The 6,102-nt window shown below is 33.3% G+C and overlaps 1 long non-coding RNA gene across 1 annotated transcript; it reads right to left on the minus strand.

The window, feature by feature from the left end:
- Window positions 1-2,422: 2,422 nt before the first annotated feature.
- LOC141692297 (uncharacterized) lies at window positions 2,423-5,681 on the minus strand. Its single transcript, XR_012562795.1, has 3 exons — window positions 5,600-5,681; window positions 5,368-5,445; window positions 2,423-2,536 (listed from the first exon to the last, which is right to left on the minus strand). It is a non-coding gene; the product is annotated as an uncharacterized LOC141692297 (long non-coding RNA).
- Between the last annotated feature and the right edge of the window lie 421 nt (window positions 5,682-6,102).

Genomic DNA, 6,102 nt, shown 5'->3' on the forward strand with positions numbered 1-6,102 from the left:
AATTAATGATTAAAAGAGTTTTGATAATTAATGAGATTAATCAAAATATGGGGTTAATAATAATATTATTTTATGGAAAAATTTCAGCTAAAAATTTTGTCTATAAATACACTATTATAATCCCTAATAGCCTCAACCCTATTTTTTACAAAGAAAAGAAAAGGACTAGGGGTCTTCATTCATCATCTTTGGATCGTTTTTAAAGGTAAGTAATCGATCCCTCAATTTATTCACGAATTGTGTGCGATTTATATGGGTTTTATGCGATTTAATTGATATCCATACTTCCTTGTATGCGATAAATCTTAACACTGATATCAGAGCATAGGTTGTATGTATCTAGATTCGTGATAAAAATTTCAGAATTTTATTATGTTATATGAATTAATTATCGATTTATTCATGTTTGAGGCTATATGGATTTAATTGTGAATTAAATATGAATATGTTATAAAAATATTTTTTGATCCCATAATATGACTCTATAATTGTTGTAGATTAATAGTATATTTTTTCTAATTTTTGTGAGTTATTAAAGTGTTTTTAAATTAGAAAGTAAATAATCTATATATATAGGACGATTAGTGTAATCATTGCACAGATTTGGGGGCACAGACATATAAATCAGAAAAAGGTACTTTACATCAGCTGAAAGTCAGCGGTACAGATGCGTCACGCTGTTGCAGATGTTGTCCGGTGCGTGTGCTGCACACGCGTTTTTTTTCTAACGCGCAGCAGCCCATTGTCTGGATTTTGTTTGGACTCGTTGGGACTCATACGAACTCCGATTGAGACGTGTAATATATCGTTGGATTCAATTTTTTGAGACGCACCTGTTGGGATTATTTAATATTTGTAATAATTTTATTTTTAACTGATTATACCCCTTAAAGTGTATTTAATGCTTTATTTGATAATATTAAATGCATGATTAATTCGTACACTTGTACATAATTGTGCTACATGTTATGACATGCCTAGAGATATGTTATTTTATATTTTTATATGTGATATTTTCTGGAGTTATCATGCGATGATAGATTTAGGTGAACTTAACTGACATGGGGCGTATATTAGACGATCTAAAATTAGTGGAGGTGTTCCATGATTATAATTTAAATATTATAAATATAATCATGAGATTCTTATGTTTATGAAATATATAATGAAATATTATTTTGATGATGGATATGGAAATTCTAGCTAGGCCGTTGGATTTTACGCGGGACTGACCCCTCCGACCACCCGGGAATTATCCATTGATATATCATTATTTTATTTCGTTCAAGAAAAAGAGAATTATTAGGATGAAACACGCGCTAATATTGCATGAAAGTATACGCGTTCGCAAGTAATATAGAATTCATTCTAGTTCGTTCCCACAGAGACTCTTTTAGGCTAAATTCAATCAGTGTACTTATGCAACAATGGTATGGTTATTATTCAATGCTAAGATGATAACAAGTTGAGATTGTTTATAACTACGATAAACTAAGAGATTATACTAATTAATATTACTAAGAAAAATTAAGATTGATTTACTTACATGACACGAACATGGGATTCTAACTTCATTAAATACTTCATTCAATAGCCTTTTTGTTCTTAACCTTACCATATAATGGTGATGACACTAATTAGATAACACGAAACTAGTAAACGCCAACTTTCGTTGTACGAATATCCTACTACCAGACATCCACAAAAGAGATAGAAGCTGAATAGACACCAATTTATATTGAGACCCTATATGTCTATAGAATTTGACAACATAACGGTTTAACGTGCAAGTTATCTATCATTATTACATAGGGCAAGTTAGATGGTTAAAATTACCTATGAATCATGCATATCAAATACATGAACCTATGCTAGCACGACAATTTCAAAACCCCTATATTCACTTTCGCTTCAATAGAGATTAGCACGCTATCTTCTAAGTTCGCGACGCTCATAAGAAGAATAAGCACAACCAAAATTAGGATATCATACAATCACCATACACTAAGGTATCAAAATAAATTAACTAAAGAAATCCATACATAAATCCATTAGAATCCCACGATAATGATTAGCTCATAACCGAACTCATCATCACCGTGGGTTCCGATGAAAGCATGGTATAATAAACTAAGTCTTTATAAACTGAATAATAATCAAAGTACGTTAAACAAGAGTATAATGTTCAATAAACAAGAAAACTAGCATCCAATATTACAACTTAAAACAAAGAATCACAAGAATAAACAAGATCCTCTTCGCCTTGGTTGAATTTGTGCTCCTAGGTCTCCTCGTAGCCTCTACTTAAGCTCTATTTTGAAAAACGTCTTTAAATTGTCTTTATATAGTAGCCCCAATCAGCATAGAAGTCCAGAAATCAATCTTTTAATCAGAACATGATTCTTCAATTTTCGACCCGGCGTGGCTGTGCGCTTCACCAGGGTGGGCGCGCTGACTTCCTGTATCTCTGGAACGGGCGCGTGTAACACCCCCAAATACGGGGTCAGGGATCCGGGTTGTCACGAGTTCCATTTTCCTTAATAACACTTAATCTTAATAAACAACCAACTAATGCGCACTGTGACCCCACAATATACACACACACCACAAGTTATAGTCTCAGAAATGAATACCAAAAATAATACAAGTCATTTTATTCCACAATTATAAACCATTACACTTAAAAGGGTTTCTGAATAAATTTACATTTTCCTTTCCATTATTACAATTCATAAATATACATCAGTCTGGCAGTTGAAAACCTAGCTTATTGGTAGCTCCTACCTCAGCTACAGCATCATCCATGCCTACAGGAAACTGCAGAACATTTCCTATCCGCTTGCGAATTGGGAGCTTAGTCATGTTCATTTTATAAATCTGTTGTTGTATGATGAAAGAAGAAAGAAAGGGTGAACAACAAGCCCACCAAATATATAATGATTAAAAATATATGAGCATTCCCATCCTAATACTCATAAAAGTCTTGGTCAAGAAGAAATGAGCCAAGTTTGATTCCTTAATGCGACGAAGTCACAAAATATTCAGTATATATATCCATACATACTTCTCAAAATCTTTAAAACCCTCTGACATGTATAATATACATAGAGTTCCAGTTTATAACTGTATAAAATATCGTTGCAAGGTGATCTCATATATCTAACCTCGTCTCAACGTTTTTCTGAAAATCTTTATCTTGCATAAGATAATCAATAACTAGATATAAGTTGAAAAGATGAAGTTACAACATACTCCAATATACTTGTATCTTTCCCGAATACTACTTGAGCTACCATCGTTCAAGGTATAATCAGTTTTAAAAGTTCATCACATAGATGAGACTACAAGATAAGACTTGGATAGATTCAATCTTTGAAATATCATTCAAAAGAAATGAAGTTACGAGATACTTCGTTTAGTCCCGATATATATACACCTATATATATATCTCATACTTCCCTTGAAAACCTCTGTTATGCAAATTATAAATAGAGTGTTAATATCCAATGAATTTGGAAAGAAGAAAGCTTTGGCATAAACCCGATATCTTGCTGATCAGGAAAATATACCAATTAAGTTACCTTTTCTATTGTAGTTGGATGAATTTCTCACCGGTCATCACCCTGGCCGCATTAGGACCCCGCGCTAGACCGTTACCCGGCCACTCACGCGTGGATGGACTGTCACCCAGCCTCTTACACCTTTATAGACCGTACCCCGGCCTGTCGCTTATGCCGACTCAATTAGATGGACTTACATCCCGAACGTTGGGAAAGTAATCAAATTGTTTTCTCAAAACAGCAACCTCGTTGCGAATATAAAATATACCACAGAGCCGGATCCCTCAGATTTTTGAGCAAGTATTCAAGTCCCCTTCGAAAGGAAGATCTTAAATTTGAAAACGAGCTTTGGGATCCGCTCTAACTTTTAAAATCATTTTGAAGACTCGAAAACATTTTTAAGAATGTTTGGAGTAATGCTGATTTAATAAATAAATCAGTCCCAATATGTTGGAAAATATATGAATATTAATATTTAAATAATATTCCCATAAAGGATAATCTTTATAAAATAATTGAAGTAGAACTTTCAAAACTCATACTTGAAACGAATAATAAATAACAAAAGATATACTTATACGAAAGTACGATCCTTATTTGAATAAGCGAATATAAGTTTGATTATTATTCAAAACTATCGAATATACCTTATCCGATTAATAGTTATAGAAAACTATATATATATATATTATATTCGAGAACATCGACTCCCGGTTTAAAAAAATGTTCACCTTTGGGTCCTCTATACTAAGGGTATACGTAACTACTGCTTATCTCTAGCATAGGTATTATGTAGTTTATAAGCATTTGAATTGATAATAGAAAATCAAGATTAAGAAACAGACATGCATATAAATATCATATCACATGCTCCCATATATCGCAAGACTTTTCTAATAATAACCATGCACTTATTTCAAGATAATGCATCAATAAATTATATCACAACAACAGTATAACGGGTAGAAAAATTGCCTGAGCGACTGGGGGTGGTAAAAGGCTTGGGGCGAGTCTGGTAACCTATAAACAACAAATAAGTTGCAATTAAACCACGGTCGCTTAAGAAACTAGTCTTTAACCAATTAGACCCTAACGTTCGCTTTTGTGCTAAATGATTCACATAAGTCGCTCGAGTAACCTCGGCTCCACCATTTTTAATAAATTAACTGTTATGAATTTTAAGGCGACGCTTTCGCGAATACTCTACCAACTGACCCTTTAACCTTACATAATTGTTTCCTACTCCAAATAGTCATTTAAGGACCTTAACCAAGGTTTCAAAGTAAGGCGAGGGGAAATGGTTCGTTCGCGAAACGCCGTTACTTAAAACGGTCTTTTCTCCTAAACCGTATATCAGATTCAAGAAAACTACATATCAAAACGAAGCTTACGACACAATCTAGCTAAACATGGGAAAGTCATAGATTCAAAAGTTAGCTCTCTGTCCCGGACACTAAGAACAAGCAGTTGTATGAAAACGGGCATTACGACGGCTATGTTTACGCGATTACCAAGTTTTAAACCACTCCAAACAACCACAATTCAACTCACAACCACCATCACAAACAAATTTACCCAAACCTTACTACATCAGTCCCAAACCTCAAGATTTTCCAATTCATTCAACCACAAACATGAACTACTAACTATACTTAAGTTTCATTAACTATAAACAAGATTCCATCATCCAAATCACTACAAATTCAATCCAAACTTTAAACACACAAGCATCATGCTTCTCATTTATTATAACAATCAAAAACCATTCCTAATACTCAAAGTAAAGTTAAGGTTTGAAGTTTTATACCTTCTTGAAGCTTTCTTACACAACACAAGAGCTTTGAATGTCTAAAAGAACCTTGATCCTTGCTTGTATAACCTTAAACTTTCATAAAAAAAATCAAGAAAACTAAAGTTATTTCTTGAAAGTTACTATTCACCATCTTCTTCCTTGATGTATTGGAAGAGATTCATGAAGAATTAGAAGCTTAAACTCCTAGGATATGTTTATCTAATCATCAAGAAGCTAAGAAATTTACCTTGGATTTGTTTATGAAGTGAAGCTTGAATTCTTGAAATTTTTCTTCCTTGGAATGAAGAAAGCAGAGAGCAATGTTCTTGGGAGGGTGTTTTTCTTTGTTGATTGTGTTTGTGGTGGAAAATGGAATTTGAATGATATATTTGGGTGGTTAATTGGATGATTAAAGTGAGTGGAGTGTGATTAAGCATGACATCACTTTGGTGACTTCATCATTTGCCACTTGTCATTACTTGGTGGTGGAAGCATCTTTTATGATAATCCTTGCTTAATTGCTTGATCATCATCCTTAATCCTTACAATAATCTCTCTTGCATTACTTGTCGTTTAATTGTTTTACGACTCGTTTATCGTTTGAGGGATCATATCCGGGATCTTATTACTTGGGTTCCCCTAAACCTTTCTCAATATTTTATATTCCTTTTATGATCCTCTCTTATAATTCTTGAATTTAAATCCTTTTAATCATGTTATCTTATACTCAATTCTTTCGGTATCTGGTGG

The sequence above is a fragment of the Apium graveolens genome, chromosome 10 (genome assembly GCF_009905375.1).
Source record: "Apium graveolens cultivar Ventura chromosome 10, ASM990537v1, whole genome shotgun sequence".
NCBI classification, from domain to species: Eukaryota; Viridiplantae; Streptophyta; class Magnoliopsida; order Apiales; family Apiaceae; genus Apium; species Apium graveolens.